Raw genomic sequence first — 17,903 nt, 5'->3', positions numbered from 1 at the left:
TAGGTGTATGTTGCAACGGTCAGGTGAGGCTCACATCACGTCGTGCGAGGGTTTCTGCTCGGCTTACTTAAAGATTTCACACCTCGCATACGACGCGATACGGTGATGTTCTAAGGTGTGGTTGCACCCTCTATCACGTCGTACAGGGCGTTTTGTGAGATTTTTTTGGAGGTTCTGGTGATCACATATGACGTGATACGGACATATTCCAGAGCCTGGGTCAGCCTTCTATCGCATCGTGTTGTCACCCTTCTCCTCACACACGGCGCGATAGAAACATCTTGAAGGTAGGGGCTTACACGTCTAGCGCGTGGTGTGTTCTTTTACCCAAATGGCGAGGACTAAGCAAACTGCAAGGAAGGTCTACCAAGCCCCAACTGATCCAGAAATAGGTGATGCTGAGAAAGATGCAGATAAAGCACCCCCTCCACTACCTCGTCAGAGGCCCAATGCCAGAAAAAGATTGAATTATCAGGTGAAGTCCCTAAGAGAAATAAGAAAATCACAAAAGTCTACTTGTCTACTGATTCCAAAGCTCTCTTTCATTAGAGTTGTCAAGGAGAAATCTGATAGACTTGTAAGCATTATGAATATCAAAACTTTTGTCTCAGTAAGGTGGCAATCTCAAGCTGTGATCTGCCTTCAGGAAGCTGCTAGGGATTTTCTAGAGACTTTATGAATGATAGCTACATTGCAGGTGCATTTTCTCACAGGGTCACACTTATGAGCAAAGATTTTGTGCTTGTGTCAAGGCTTAGGTACAAGTTTGATAAGGCTCTTGAGCTCATTCCTAGTGAGGATCTTAGAGCCTTCCAAATTTTAAACATCCCTCCTTCCAGGCAGCAAAAAGATTCTGGGGTTGTCATTGAGGATGTTACACAAGAACGAGACAAGAAAGTCCCAGGATATTAAAGCAGGAAAGGAAGTTGAGAGGGAACAAGACATGATATCTGAGGATGCTATCCTTAAAGAGCAAGCTGAAATTTTAAGAGCATCCAAATCTCTTCTTTATGAAAAAGTCACAGACCAAATGGTGGTGGATGTCTCCTTGTTTGGAGATACTGAGGCATATTTGGACATATTCCCTCAAGACACGAGTATGCTTGTAAATCCCAACATTGAGCTTGGTGACACTGTGCTCTATATCTGTCTCACGTATGTGTTGATTTGCTAATTACTAGTGCATGTGCAAGGCAGACAGGCACAAGGGGCTCATTGGGGCTTGTGTTTCCTTTTCTCTGTGTCTTATGAGGGATATTCCAGAGGCTCTAGCTATGCAAATTGCCATACTTGACCCTCTAGTGACACAGTGCCTTTTCAACAAGCAAGGAACCCTTTCAAGATTTTTTGATGATTTTAACATGCTGACCTGCAATTACATATTATACCCCTATGGTGAAGGGTAATTCTTAACTCCTTACATGTTATTTTTAACATTTTGTGGTATTCTTAGATTATTGTTTTTTATTTTGTAAAGGACATTGGAGTCTTATTATCTTCAATCTTTTGGAGAAATATATTATATTTATGAATTCATTGTCAAGTATCCATGGGAAAAGTAAACTATAAGTATGAAGCATAATCTATGCTTGATGATGGCCCATTGTTTTCTATTAGTAGCTTTTTGATTCAATGTCTTCTTGCAGTGCTACCAAACTTATTGTTGGTCAACTGAGTACCACAAATAAGGATTACAATATAGAAGCTCTCAAGTACTACAATCAAAACGTGCCTTTACAGACAGACTCAACATCTTGTGGATGGAGGGTGCTTGCAAATGCATTGAGATATCTTGAGTCAAGGTGCCGGATGACTACACTCATTGTAAGTGTGGTTCATGTATTTATTTTGATGTTTTATGTATGTATGTCATGTCCTTTAGTTCCTTTTTCTATTTTTTTCAGTTGCATGACTATCCAGAGTCTTGGGTCACGTGGGTGAGAGAGAAGGCTGTTTCTATGGTTTTGGAAAGATCAATAAATCCAAATGATCCAGATTCTCCTTTGCCACCAAAGAAAGGTAGAACCACCAAAGGTTTGGATGCAAAGAAAATGGATCAAAAGAAGAAAAGTCTTGCAAAGAAGATCCATACAAATAAAAAGGATCACAAGAAGAGTCCTGCCAAGGAGAAGAGTCCCACGAAGAAAATCCCTTCCAAGGGGAAGAGTCCTACCAAAAAGAAGATCCCTACCAAGGGGAAGAGTCCCACTAAGAAGACTGCCAAGGGAAAGAGTCCCACTAAGAGCCCTGCAAAAAAAAGAGCAGATACAAAGGGCCATCCATTCCGGGTCCATTCCACTCACCATTGAAATTCAAGGTTCAAAAGCGTTGTACACTTAAGAACAATAAGGAGGAGGCACCTAGCTCACCTTTCAAGCTACCATTCATGTTGTCAAAGAAAGATGCCAAATCACCCAAGCCAGCCAGTCCTAATAAGCCCAAAGCACCAACCCCTGCCAAGTCACCACCACCACCCACTCCTGAACTTTCACCCCCTTTTGAACACAAAAGGAAAAGGGTCTCTGAGGATGCAGAATCCTCTCAGGCAAAAAGAAAAGTGGAATTTCATGATTGAATAGTCCAGAAAAGCTATGTACACTTTTGTTCATTTTGTCCATATGAACATATATATATACCCTTTGGTGATTCATAATTTTGTACTTCAAATAATTAATACCAACTGTCGATTCTTAAATGTGTATCATGATGTCATGTAAGTTTAAAACAACATAAGTAGAGAAAAGATAAATATATTTACAAAATGATTACAATATTGAACTTGTTTTTTCAAGTCCTTGCAAGTGGCTCAAATAAAACTCTTTTTGGGGGAAGGCATGTGATGCAAGAGGTTGAATTATCCATCATTGTGCTCACCACAATTTCATCCACTTTGAATCTATACTCGGGAGATGTTTCATCAAGAAACTGAAGAGATTCTCTAACATCATTTAGTATCCAATTTGTTGTTACTATCAGGCTTCTATAATCGGTGTGTGGATGGACTGTGACCTTTAGTTCAAACTCTGGACAATTTTCCTCAGAGTCGAGAGGAACCCAGCTATCTAATTTGCTTCTCCATCTCCTATAATCGTAGCCCAGAACTAATGATTGACGACATAGTTGATATGAGATAGACATAGAATTTGGGCTTACTCTACAACTAATATTGTCACCAATATGGAAAGTTTCTTTGGTGCTCCATCCGTCTCCAAGAAAATTATCCAGTTCAGTCATAGAAAGTCTTCTATTAAGACACATCGTCTTTGTCCTCTACAAATCCATTGTTTTGAAACATGCCACAAAGACATGTATAGGCAAGAACCATTGAACTTTAATCCTTCTTGATATCCTGCTTGGAGACATAGCTTTAAGGATGTCTTCTTTGATCTTGGATTTGAATCTTGATATAGTACATGTATCAGGAGCTTCCCAATCAAGTGAACTTATGGTGGAAACGGGTAACTGATGTAGTTCTCCATATGCACCTTCTCGTGATGGAACTTTGTATTCTGCAAAATAAACAAATTAACAAATCCATTGTTTTGTAAAAGGAAGTTGACTTGTTAGCATACATAGCATCTGCAATCCCTTTATGCATTGCTTTGAACGTCCCACTTAGACTCTCCATAGGCTGCCATTCCACAGCTGTTGAAGGAAAGATATCTGGAATGGAATAAAAAATGAGAAAAACAATGGGATAATGAAAAAATTTCCCTATATCAAATAGTTCTTTTTTTACTTATAGTAAGAATGCAGTGTGGGATGTTCTTCCCAGTCTAACACCATATCCTTGGCCATGTACACATGTTGAACCTTAGCTAGCCAGCCATTGTCGGTCACTTTGCAAGCAAGAACACGACCTTTCCAATGGTTTTTTACTTTATCATGTTTAGTTCTCTTCACTCTGTGTACACCTTTGCATGAAGGAATCATTGTTACCCAGTCATTCACATGAAAAGATATGGACTTCCAAAGACCATCCTCTCTAACGTTATGAAACTCACAAGAAGTTATGTTATGTGAAGGGCGACGTGCAAAAGACGCCATGGAAACTCAGAGATTAGAGAAGAAAGAAAGTATAGACGGAAAGACTTAAAACCTCTCACAAACTAGAGAGCGAGAAAGGTATACATTTGAAAAAAGTAGGTGATTTGTCATTAATGCTTTTGTTTTGAGAGCCTTCTGACATAGATTTCGTATCTTTTGACAACGCTTTTGTGAAATATAAAATAGAATAAAAGACGAGACTTCATTGCTTTGAGCCGCAAATTTAATGAGCTCTCTCGCCGAAAGCACCTAAATATAGTAGTTTCAGCCTTGTGATCAAGACATTTAGCGGTTCTCCGTCAAAATAGGACCACCAAAACCCACAATAGAGGAGACAAGAGTGCCATACTTTTGTATACGTGTCAAATAACTATTGGACTATTCCTTAATCCTTGGATTAACAAACAGCCCTTTTTGAGTCATTTTTGGCCCTAATGAGCCAAACAACAGATGGGATTACAGATATGTTCCTGTCACAACAATACAAATTCATACTATCGTTGATAATCAACCCCTCTGGTGAAAGAAATGGTTCGAGCAGCGACCCACAGATGAAACCTATTATAGGAATTCTCCGCAACATCTCAAGATCGACCCAACATACTGTCACATCACATACCAAAATCTTGGGACAGATTCTACTCTTGGAAAAGTAAAAGACCGACAGTATTGAACTACCCGGTTATACAAAGCCAATCAATAACAAACCCCCGTTAGAGAAGTATATGGTTCAGATGCTCAAAGGGGTCATCAGCATGATGAAGGAGATCCTAGATCTTGCATGCCAAATGCTCGTAAAAATTGCCAAGATGCTAATGACCTGTATAATGGATTTCAATGATACAGAAGTAGCAAAGCATCCCTGGCAGATTTTTGTTGAACAAACAAGAGGTATCTACTAGAATATGGAGATAGTTATCCCAAGCATAAATGTCATCATGGGATTCTATGCGAGATTCATGTTCCTACCCTCCCACTACATGCAGACTTTTTAGGAGGCATTCATGACTGGGTTCTTTGAGGTAGACTCCTCCATATTCGATCCCATGACCAAAGATCTTCCATCCCTTGGCATGTAGCATATCAAGCACTCTCAACAATAATCCTTTCAGAGAGCTAACAACAAAAGTGGAAATTGAGGCAAGAGCGGAGAAGTTTAGACACCTCACTGCAACGCTAGACAAAGGACGGTAGAAGACACATTGTCTGCGAGCTAAATGCATTGATTTGAGGTCTTAAATGGTTGTTTTTTGATGTTTTGAGCTTGGATAGGTGTTTCTATACTTAAGGGGGGCCCTTTTGTAAGATTTTGTTTCAGTTTTTTGCAAATTTGTTTTTATGGATTGTGATTTATGTACCTGCCCAGATGGTTGCAGAACTTGGTAGGATTGTGCCCCTAGGTGTTGTATTATTTCTCCTTGATTTTTGTGCATTCCAAATTTGTTTGGATACCAAAAATGCGTGATGACCTAGAGTGGTGAGATTGGATGCAGACTAATTCTCTCACTAGGAAGAGATTGATTTGCTTTTGTCGTATCAAATTAGCCCTTTGAATTCACTTTGGTGAGATTGACACTCTCATTGAGTCTTCGTTCATCGCTTCCTTGCATATTGACATTATGTTTGTACAAAAAAGCTATGTTGCAGTCGTTCGTCACGGCGACCCGCTAACATCTGCCATTCGGTAAGCACTTTTGTCCTTTGCATCGCTTGGAAGGAATTTTTTCATGATGGAAACTTGTAGTGTTTTCCATGTCTTTGGGACTTCACCATTGCCACAAAGGCTACCCACCATTGACAAGAAGATTTTTGGAAGTGCATAGCTACATGACGTAGCTTGGAGGATGATATGAAGCTCTCCTCTCCAAAGGCCGCATCAAATTCTTGGATGAAGGACAATACTTTGTTCGTAGCACCAAAGGTTCCATATAGGTGAAAAAGAGACACATTTCTCCCTCTTTGAACTTCTTGAGGCTTTGGGACCTTCGCCATGCAAGGTCAAATTTCGACGTCCTCCCCTCTTGTATTCTCTCCGAGAATAGCTATTTCTTTCTTCGGAAGAGGAGGAAGGTGAAGAAGAAGGAGAACAGGGTTACCTCTTTCTTAACCTTTTCTTCTCGTTTTTCCTCTCTTTCCTTTCGGAGTGATGCATGATGAGAAGGATTGTGGGTTGACCTTTTCTTCTTAGAAGGAGTTGGCCATGGTCTATACTACCATCTTCGTGGAGCCACATCTTCAAAGGAACTTAGGAACTCATCACTTTATCGATCTTTGCATTCCTCCTCTGGTATGGGATGGAGTATTCTTTTGGGAGTCTCATCAAAGAGGCCTCCTAAGCTAAGTGGAGGAAGGGAAATATCATAAGCACAAAGTTATTGAGTGACTTCGGCTTGAAAAGCAGGTTTGCCCATAGCTTGTTGCAACGTAGTAACAAGAGAACTAAAAAACATGGTGGCATCATCATTAGCACCTTCATGTGCAAAATCAAAGTTGTCAATATTCATTCTACTCTCTTGGTTATTATTAGCCATGCAAATTAAACTTAAGTATAAATTACTTTGTGCTTTGGTACCCTCAAAAATGTTAGTCTCTACTCTTCTTTACCTTTGAAAATTAGTTCTCAAGCATCCACACCTTGGTTTAGACAATGTTGATTGCAACGACTAGTGGAGAGGGTCTAACATTGCTCAGTTAATTATAGTTCCTGTTGAGATTTCTAGTATCTCAACATGGTTAAGCCAAAGGCAAGACCTGAGAGACTCTTAGAGACTCCATTATTAAGATTATAATTCCCAATGGTGTACCTTGAACTATGTCCTTATCAACCAAGATAGTAGATCCCTGTCCCACTTACCCTATTTCAATAAACAAGCCCAACCTTTCATTGACAACTTAGGGACCTCTTTTCTTAAACAAGAAAAGAAAAACCAATAGCTCTTATACCAATGTAATGGAAATGGCCTATGATCTTTGAGAAGAGCGGAGTTAGAAGAATAAAGAGAGCATTTTGGTGAGACTACTTTGAGAACATAGAGGGTGAACTTAATTATAGGTAGCAACATAACCATTATACTTAATTAACTTAGCAAGAGAAATACTTTTGCGAGAGAGAGAGAGAGAGAGAGAATTAGAGAACTTGAAAATATATGGATATTTGTTGAATGAACTAGAAGCTCATTGGATCCCTCTTTAGCCAAGCGAATAGGATTCAAGCACACCATGTGGCTAAGCATAGGGAGAGCTTGACATGTGTCCATGTGCCCCTTGAGAAAGTGGGTGTCCTTTGGGTGAGTGAGAGGTTAATTCAAAGATTACCCTGACTTTGGGGCTTTCCACCTCCTTTGTAGGGTCTGTATTTTACTCAAGCTCCTTACCCTAGATGCATGGGAAGCTTCTCCAGCACCTTCCTTATCAAGCACGACAAGCACGTCAAGCTCCTTATCGCGCTTGCATAGAAAGCTTCTCTAGCACCTTTTTCATCAAGCACGACAAGCACGTCAAGCACCTCTAGTACCTTAGTCAGCAAGCACGACAAGCACCTTAGGCACCTTACTGATCATCAAGCATGACAAGAACCTCAAGCACCTCAAGCTTGGGTTGGGCTTCCACCTCAAGCATAGCCCATATCTTGCCTAATGTCTAAAGAGTGTTAACACTAATATTTGGAGGTCTTTAATTAAGCTAACCCTAAGGTTTTTTAGCTCCATTGGATGCGCGTTTCTCTTTGGTAGACTACCTCATTTTGGACCCCTATTGAGATGTAACCATACCTCCTCTTGGTCCCTTGTTGAGGTAAATCTAGAAGCACTCATTGCACATTGCTCTTTCGTAGACGGTCTCATTTTGGACCCCTATTGAGATGCAACCATTTCTCATTTTGGTCTCCTGTTGACATAGGTCTAGAAGAATCTTGTTCAAGTTGATCCTTCCTTGATGTAGTCATCTCATGTTCATTGGGCGTGAGAGGGTTGTATGTTTTGGTGTCAAGGTCATACAAGGTGCACTTGTCTTTAGTGATACAGGTTGTAACCAGCTTATGAAAACCCGAGACAATGCATATCTATCCTTGTGGGAGTGGCTGATTAGTCTTGACTCTGGCTTCAAAAAGGATTTCAGCCATCTCTCTGTATTGTGGACCTAAGGCTTCCTTAGTAGTGATGTCTTTTTTTTTGGAATTTTGGAAGATTTCACAGCTAACTGATGTTGGAGCTATATATGGCTCACTCTACTGAAATTGGTCTCACCTATATATTTGTATCTTGTCCTCAATATGAATTAGTCTTTGGGAGCGTATATGTTGTGTCTCTTGTCTCATCTCTCTCTCTTTCTCTCTACATCTCAACATGGTATCAGAGCGGTAACTATCACGCGCCGATTCAATTCATGGTGACACAACAGTATGTGTATGCGATTCGCATGTAAGATTCAAAATTGCTACAAATTTTATTTTTGAGCGTTGATTCTTGTTAATTGTGGTTGTTTTGTGTTAAGAAGAATATGATCAGTGTTTTATGTGGCGTTTATTTCTAATCAATCTAATCGTTGATTACGTTTTCTTGTTGATGACACCCTGAACTTCATCTCAATTTTTCTTGCTGTTCTGCTCAAAATTTGGAGAAACGGGAAAAGTGCAATGGTACATCCAAAACTTGTTCGTTTCCTCGAGCTCTTCGATTTGAGTTCTAGGTTTGCGTCAATCAGAGTTCGCAACAGAAAGTTATGCTGTTTTTACTGCAATTGAGCTTGACGCAGCTTTCTTCGTCCTACTTCTTCGTGAAGCGTCCGCGATCGTTTTTCTTATTTTGGCGTTAACTTTTTCGACAAGATTTAGCTTTTTGCTATTCATATTGTGGCCGTCAATCTTGCGTCTCAGGCCACTCCATTTTGAGGACTCGTTTACTATTAATGTCTCCTTTATCCTGCCTTTTTTGGGTGACGTCTCTCACATCTTTGGACGTTCCTTGAGCATCCTTCTTACGTTTATCATTGACAGAACGCAGTACTCATATCTCTCTCATTCTCAATTGCGGCCTTCACCATATATGGTGTGCAGATTCTGCGATCTTATCTTATACGTCTTCTCGCAACAAGATATGGCTATGAATATTCTCGTCAACGTCTTTCCTTCTGGACAGCGTTCTGTTCCTCCTTTCCAAGGTCAACGATTTCCAGGCTGGAAAGCAAAGATGTTGTTAATTCTTGAAGGCGATGAACTCTCCGATGTTGTTCTTGGAAATCGTGTTTGTTCGCCTCAGCCTGTTGATACGGATAATGATAACGTGCTTATCACTGAAGGACCTATATTTGAAGATTGGAATGTTGCCTATACGGATTGGCAACGACGTGATAAAGCAGCTCGTCGGTATATTATTTCTTCTCTTAGTGATTCCCTTTTGCTTGATATGTATGAACTGCCTACTTCCCACGACGTATGGAAGTACCTTATTGCAAACTTTTAGAAGAAATCTTTTACAGAAATACTTTATTTGAGAGGGTTGCTTAACAAGTTACAATATGAAGTTGGTACTGCCATGACGGGACATATTGAATCTTTCAAATCTATTATTAATCAACTTGCTGATGCCGGTGATCCTGTTCCACAAAAGAAACTGATTACACTTCTCCTTGATACGGTGAAGGACTCTTCTTATGATAACATTGTTACTATTCTCTCTAATAAAGATGGTCTTGATTTCGACCAAGCCTACATGTCTTTAATTGAATACTCTCAACGCCAAGAACGTCGGAATGCTGGTCACGATACAGCTATGATTTCACAAGAGGAGACTGAGTCACAACAGATGGAACGTGCTTTTTATGCTCGAAGGCGTCCATTTCAACGAGAAAACCGCAGAGGTGGCCGTCGCGGTAATATTTTCTCTCGTCTCAAATTTCCTAATAAGCAATGTTCTTACTGCAACAGAAATGGCCATACTGAAGATGATTGTTGGGCACGTCAATATGATGAAGAACACAATATTACCACAAAACAACCACGTTTATCTAGAGACTCTTCTTCTTCTTCTTGTGAATATTGTGGACGATCTGATCATCCCACTCATATGTGCTATAAGCGTCGATTCGACACAGATCGGAATAGAGCATATGCTAGCGAACATCAAAACAACATTGTACTAGAAACAAGCTGCGTCCTATGTTCAGTTGCTCCAGACGGAATACTTCATGTACGTGATGGATCACTTTTTATTGTCGATTCTGGTGCTACAGGAAATATGGCATATCAATCTAAGTGGCTCCATAACTATCATCCACTGCCAGTTCAACGTGTTGCTTATCTTGCCGATGATACTAATTGTCAAGTAAAGGGTATTGGAGACTTATATCTTGGTACCTTATCTTCTTCCACTCGAATTTTGCGACGAGTATTACATGTACCAGATCTTCAACGTAATCTTTTTTCAATTGCTAAACTTGTTGATCTTGGTCTGTTTGTTGGATTTGATCATACCAAATGCCGAATTGAGAAATATGGATAGACTATAGCCACTGCTCCTTGAAACGGTAATTTTTTTGAACTCTTTCTCAACGATGCTGTAGCAAATATTGTCACTGCTCCAGGTGATCATGATTGCAAAGTATGGCATCACCGTTTTGTTCATGCATGCTGATTTCTCAAAAATCCTTGATCTTCAACGTCGTGATCTTGTCCATGGCATGGATCTTAAAGCCCATCCCCATATGGGAATTTGTGAATTTTGTGCTCTTGGGAAACACAATCGTAAACCCTTTCCTCTTTCAAATACAACTCATTCTCATGAGATATTGGATCTTGTTCATACTGATATATGTGGACCTCTACCTTCTTCGAGATCACAATATCGCTACTTCATTACTTTCATTGATGATTTGTCAAGGTATACGAGTGTATTTCTACTTAGACAAAAATCTGAAGCCTTATCTATTTTCAAACAATTCCACAAGGCTGTGGAACTTCAAACTGGTCGTCGCCTTAAGAAGCTTTGTAGTGACAATGGAGGCGAATATGTTTCTTGAGAGTTTGTGAGTTACTGTGCTGACAGTGGAATTCATCATGAACACACTATTCCATATTCGCCTCAACAGAATGGTGTTGCTGAACGAAAGAATCGCACTATTCTCAATGTTGTAAGATGTATGCTGATTCATTCTGGCTTATCTCGTGTTTTCTGGGCTGAAGCTACTTTGACAGCAGCATTTATTCAGAATCATCTTCCTACTACTGCACCCTCTGGTAAGATACCCATCACAGCATGGACAGGTGACATTCCTTCTGTATCTCATTTTCGAACCTTTGGATGTATTGCTTATATTCATGTTCCCAAAGAAACACGAACAAAGCTTGATGCATCTGGTCTTAAAGTTATTTCTATTGGATATTCTGACACTTCCAAAGGCTACAAATTCTATGACCCTTCCTCCAAGAAAGTAATTGTGAATCGTGATGCTACTTTTAACGAACAGCTTATGGGAGTCTCATGGTCCATGGATGATTCTGATGATACTAAATCATTGCTTCAAGCTTTTCCATTTCTTTCAGAAGATGAAACTCTTCCTCTAGAGCAACTTTCCTCTTCACAACCATCCATTCCAAATGTTGCCAATGATGATATTGATATTTTTGTTGATCTGCCTATTGATTTTGAACATGGCTCATGTCATGTTTATGATGACGATATTGCTGATAATGCTTTTTCTACCTCTGAAGATCCCGTTACTTATGATGAAGCTATCTCTTCACCACAAAAGGATCAATGGCAAGAGGCTATGGAAGCAGAGTATGATTCTCTTATCTCTAAAGGTACATGGATACTAACTGAATTACCTCTTGGTCGTACATCTATTAAATGTAAGTGGGTGTATAAGACAAAAGTAAAAGCAGATGGATCTTTTGACAAGTTCAAGGCGCGTTTAGCTGCAAAAGGTTACTCCCAAGTAGCTGGTGTTGATTATCAAGAGACTTTTTCACCAGTTGTTCGCATTAAAAGTGTTCGAGTTTTATTGGCATTTGCTTCTTTATAAATGGTTGTCTTGTTTCTTGGACCAGCAAGAAACAACGTTGTGTTGCAGTTTCTACGACTGAGTCAGAATATGTTGCGGCATCACTTGCAGCTCGTGAGTTGATTTGGCTTTGACAAATGCTGGTTGATATTGGTCACTCTCCTCTTTCTAGCACACCCTTGCGGTGTGACAACCAAAGCGCTATTAGTCTTGCAAAAGACTATGTTCAACATAATAAGTCAAAGCACATTGTTGTCCATTATCATTATGTCAGGTATGAAGTACGCAAAGGAACCATTATGGTTGAACACTGTCCAAGTGACCAGATGATTGCAGACATTTTGACCAAAGGCCTCAATGAGTCACGTTTCATCCTCTTGCGCTTGGAGCTTGGAGTTGCTTCGGCCTCACTCTTTCTAGATTAGCTTCTTTTCTATTGTAATAGCTTTGTACATATGACATTGTAATCTTTTAGGTATCATTCACTATGCACAATCTACATTTGCACATTGTGATATCTAAGTCACTTGAATATTTGTACATAGATGCACAATTCACTTTCACATCATCACCGCGCTGGCTCATATTTTCACATTGTATAGGGGCTTGGGTTTTTCCATTGAACTCCCCAAGGGTTTTTTCATCCAAAGCTAGAGACCTTTGTTTGAGTGGGGGTGTTGGAGCTATATATGGCTCACTCTACTGAACTTGGTCTCACCTATATATTTGTATCTTGTCCTCAATATGAATCAGTCTTTGGGAGCGTATATGGTGTGTCTCTTGTCTCGTCTCTCTCTCTTTCTCTCTACATCTAAACAACTGAATGTCAGGCTAAGGGTAGGACCAGTCATGGCCAAGGGCCAGGATGGACATGCATTCAAGGGGGTCCCTATATTTAGCAGGCCAAGGGCCTATATAGGGCATGGCTGGGTGGAGATTAGCATGTTCCAGTCCCCTTGTCCTTTCACTGGTATCAGAGCTAGGGGAGAAGGAGCCATGGAGGAGGGGGGAAGGTTGCATGAAGCATGCAACGTCTCTCTCTCTCGCGATTGAAGCATAAGGCGTGACCTCCCTCTGTCCGAAGCAAACCTCTCTCTCTCTCTCTCTCTCTCTCTCTCTCTCTCTCTCTCTCTCTCTCTCTCTCTCTCTCTCTCTCTCTCTCTCTCTCTCTCTCTCTCTCTCTCTCTCTCTCTCTCTCTCTCTCTCTCTCTCTCTCATGCGAGCTTCCATGGAGGGGTCAATCAAGGGTAGAACCGTAGGACGGACCCCTTATATGAGGATTTCCATGGCAGGCTCAAGAAGCAGAACCAGGCCGTGGGCAAGAGACCTTAGCAGTCGAGCCCTTAGCGGCTGCCTACACACAAAGAGACTAGGAACGACCTTCACAAAAAAACGTGGGGGCACTCTTGATGGAATCGCCATGGAAACTGGAGTATTTTTTGTGCCTGGCATGCATCATATAGATGCTCGTAGCACCGGTGGTGAGAAAAGCTGTAGACATCGCAGAAGCTGAAACGCAGACGCCATTGAAGCTTCAACAATTTTTTTTTAATTTTTTTTTTACAAGTTCAATTGCCTTTTTTTTTTACCACACCCCAATTAGGGGTGTTGACCCATGGGCTCGCAAATAGGTTTTGTAAGGGCACCGAAAGAAACTTTGCAGCTGTGAGTGCCAAGGGCCCAAGGTCGAGCAAGGATGGAAAGTTCGTAGGGTTTCAAAACAAGGAGAACCAGTCCGCAAAGTCTCAAATACATCACGACTCCGACGGCTAATGCCATTTTCCAAGGCCATCGGCACAATGTAGGACATCATCATCACGGACTCAACCAATAACATCCAATCAAAAATTATGATGCCGTTATGTGGCAAGGAAGCTCCTCGGTTTCGAGAGGTGATCTACGCACAAATAGCAGACATGTCTTTTGCTCTCATCAAGGCATGCCCGAGGGGGTGCATAAAAATTGAAATCCAGCTAGGAGCCTGGTATGAATTACGATTGGCCAAGGTAAGGCCACCATCAACACATGATTGGTCAAGCCCAGTTTTAAATACACCATACTTCCAACTGAGCTTAAATTTTTTTCTACAAGAACGAAAACAAAGTACCCTCTTTCAATTTTGTTTCTATCAAGTTGATTACCCTCAAAGTTTCTGCAGGGTGACAAAATGCCTCGCAGTACTGGTCAATCAGGCTGTAACTCGTATTGCAATGAGCAAGGCTCCGTACAAGGGTGCTAATGAGTACGGCTTGTGACAATTATCATATACATCACATATTTGCTGTATATATCATTGAGAAATATCCAAATAAAGCATAGCTTGAGTACAAATAACCTCTCGAGCATCTCAAGGAAATTGGCATGACCTATGGCTAGACTTTGCTAGACAACTTCTACGAACGCAAGATCCAAACAAGAAAGTTCATGGACTGCTGATGGTCTTATCTAGTCAAGGACAACCGTAATCAAGCTAAGCAGGTAAACATTCTAAGCAGGTAAAAATTCACACCTTTCTTTTGCTTTGTAATATGATGTACAAGTAGACAAGGTCCATTTTTTTTTTGTGCATGTTCGACAAGGTCGAGTCTCTTTTCTATGACAATCTGTCGTCAATAGCATTTGTTGGCAATGAGGCCAGACAAAGTTCTATGAAGCAAGGCTTCAATTTATACATCTTGCATTGAAGCTTGCTATGTTTGGCATCTACTATGAGCATCCAAAATTGGGAAGGAATAGGAAATGTGTTTCGAGGTTATTTCATATTGTAGGTTATTTCATTATGTACCAGACGGGTGTATAGGATATATGAGGGCGTCTATGCAGATATGGCCATAAGCCATTTTGGAATGAGTTTTTCCTTCCAAATATCATGAAAACTGGTTGCAGCAACAATGACCAGGTTAGCCAAGTTTAAGTTTTTCTTGTTTTTCCCTGTTTACACTTTACTTGTCAATTACTGTCATTGTGCAAAGAAAAGTGCTCTGGCAATTTTAGAAGAAGCAAGGCTTTGGGGAACTGACAAAATAGGGAATATTAGCTCACAGAATCCCTACCAGTCTAAACTGTGCAAGGTACTTATGGTTTTGGTTCTCACATTTGAGGCCATCACTCTCCACAAGGGCTTACAATTCCTCATGCAAGGCATGCTAGTGAGGTGGATTTAATTCTACCGCTTCATGCATTACGCTTCCGCTATCACACTTGCAACTCTGTCAAGGACAGACTAAGGATGGATTTTTTAATATGATTTTTGGTTGCTATCAACACACACCAACACTAACAGGAACCTAAATCAAGGACTTATTGTACTGGCAAAGTGCCAATGCTAAGTCGTCTAAATCACGACACCTACATGGTAGGTGGGTCGCAATGAGTGTTCTGTTTTCCGGTTACCTCTCTCAATGCAAGAGTCATACCAAAAAACTGTGGAATGCTTATCTGATCAGATGCAATTTAGGCATAAGATGCGTAAGAGCACATAGCTTGGGTACACACTCTAAAACCTTAAGGAAAGTTCCTCAGCCCAGCATGTTCTTCTTCTCTCTCTTTTTCTTATTTCTCTCAAGAATAATGAAAGATTTCTAAGAAGCTTTTGATACATGTTTTATTTGGGAGTCAATATGAGCCAAGGTGCTCTAACTCTCAGTTAGAAATTGGCCAGGATGCCATTCACATTAGTTTTCATCGGTTTATCAGTTGAACACTAATTGCCATAACAGCTAGGAGCCACACGCAGGCTGGCTAAGAGCCATTATCAGATTTTGGGAAGGACCCAGCTATTGGAATTCCTTATTGTTCTTATGATCCATCAGATCTGCCCAGTGGAGTACACATTGAATATACCAGTGTTAATGGAGGAGCAAGAGTCTTGTCATTTCAGAGGATTAGGGTGTCATTTTTGCACTCTATGTTTCTAGTGCGACGCTCAAGTGAGTTTTTGATACTCTTGCACTTATATCAGTTGATCTATACCATGAAGTCTAGAGGCAGCAAACAATTGAGACAGCATGGCTGTTCATACGAGCTAGGCATCTCCCTTGTGTGGATTTCCCGCTCTCTCTATAGCACTACGAGTGTATATGGCATCACAGTTTTGGGGTACGACCAAGTGGGTGCTTATTAAATCACCCCATACGCATTGAGGATCACAGTTTGATCTATTCTCGTTATACTTTCAAGGAAAGAATTCCGTAATCTACCACGTGGTAGCGGAAAAAATCAACTTTTCAAGTTGATTCTCATCATTCTGTGCATGGTTAACTAGGTTGGTTACCGTTACCTTCTAGTTGAACAGTTTCTACAAAGGGTCTTAACAAGGGGTTTGACTACGTAGATTCTAACCAACGGGTTTGGATTACGAAGGAAACACCCGGGGTTTCTAGTGCAATGTTGCTTGGTTTTTTCATAGGGGGGGAATGTACTCCTGTGCATTTGAATATGGGTAACTGACCTTTCAGTTCAATCCCTAGGGCCATGCCAAGGGCATGTCGAAACAAGTATTTTGGGCCGTAGTGTCCAAAGTACGTTTTGTTGTTATGAATCCACTGGTAGGATTAAATTTGTCACATGTTGGCACATGGGATACAACATGGTCTAGGAACTCAAGGAGTTCGGTTTAGCAAGTGTGGAGCAATGAATGAGGGTCCCTCTCACTCTTGTCGCAGAGTGTTTAGAGTTACCTCCACACACAAGTACATCTTGTACTTGAAGGATGTTCTTTTTTCAGAAATCCTTAGTTGAGACATATTCCACATGTGGCAAATATGAGTCTCTAGGACTGACACTGGCACCCCCTATTTCAAATATGTGTCTTGAAAAAGTCCCTATGTGCTGGTCAAATCTGTTTTCTCGACTATTTTTTACCACGACGTATCAGGAGCAATTTCAATGGCCAAAAATTGACAGATACTTAGAATGACTTGTTCAGCTACAAGTATTGCTAAACAACATTATAGATAGTTGTCTATACATATAGCAAGGCTATAAGTTGTTAATGAAACAATTTGATTGTCTGTACCAAGAAGTGATCAATGTTTCACCTTCTATTGTGATTCAGACATTTCATCAAGGCTTGCAAGAGATTGCAACTGAAACTATTTACTTTATTTTCAGAAATATTTACATTCCTTTTTAATGTGTGCTAGGCGCATCACATTTGCCATAAGTATTGGCAAGGATCACCATGGATATACAAGTTCGGATCTGTTCTTTGCTAGATGCATGCACACTAGGTGTTATGGACCCTAGTGTTTAGCAAAGTATGATTTGGAATGGCATGCATATTCCTCAAGTTGTTGCTTATGAAGGATTTTGCACTCTATGTGCACTATCTCTATGACATTCCTTTCGGGTCTACTAATCACTAAAAGAGGTCATGGCTCGGTTTGGGTGTTTGTGGATTTTTCAAGTTAACCACGATGGTTATTTCGGACATTGTTGACTCCTCAAGAATATGATACGCTATTGTGATTCCGTGTTTACGAGTCGTCTGGGAAGACTGTCTGTAAACCGTGGGGGAAACACACCTCAGTACTGTCAATTATCCAAGGGGATAGGCAGATGACAAAGTGTGAGGGAACACACCTCAGCACTATCAGTTATCCAAGGGGATAGACAGATTATAAAGTGTAATCTGGTGTTGAAGGATATGCAAAGTGCGTACATTAGCACCAAGCGATTCAATCAGTAAGCATTTATTGCTCTACTTAGAGTTTGCTTACTATAAGTTAAAGCATGTTTGCGACTAGGTGTAGTCTCTTCATACATAACTCAAGTTCTCAACCTTGCACACACATTAGGGTGGGGTTGTTTACTGATGATGAAAATTGGGAACAAGTCAAGGACTTAAACTTGGCTGA

Source organism: Adiantum capillus-veneris, chromosome 23, assembly GCF_014529385.1.
Source record: "Adiantum capillus-veneris isolate H3 chromosome 23, ASM1452938v2, whole genome shotgun sequence".
Lineage (NCBI taxonomy): Eukaryota > Viridiplantae > Streptophyta > Polypodiopsida > Polypodiales > Pteridaceae > Adiantum > Adiantum capillus-veneris.
Note: the sequence above shows the minus strand (reverse complement) of the source record.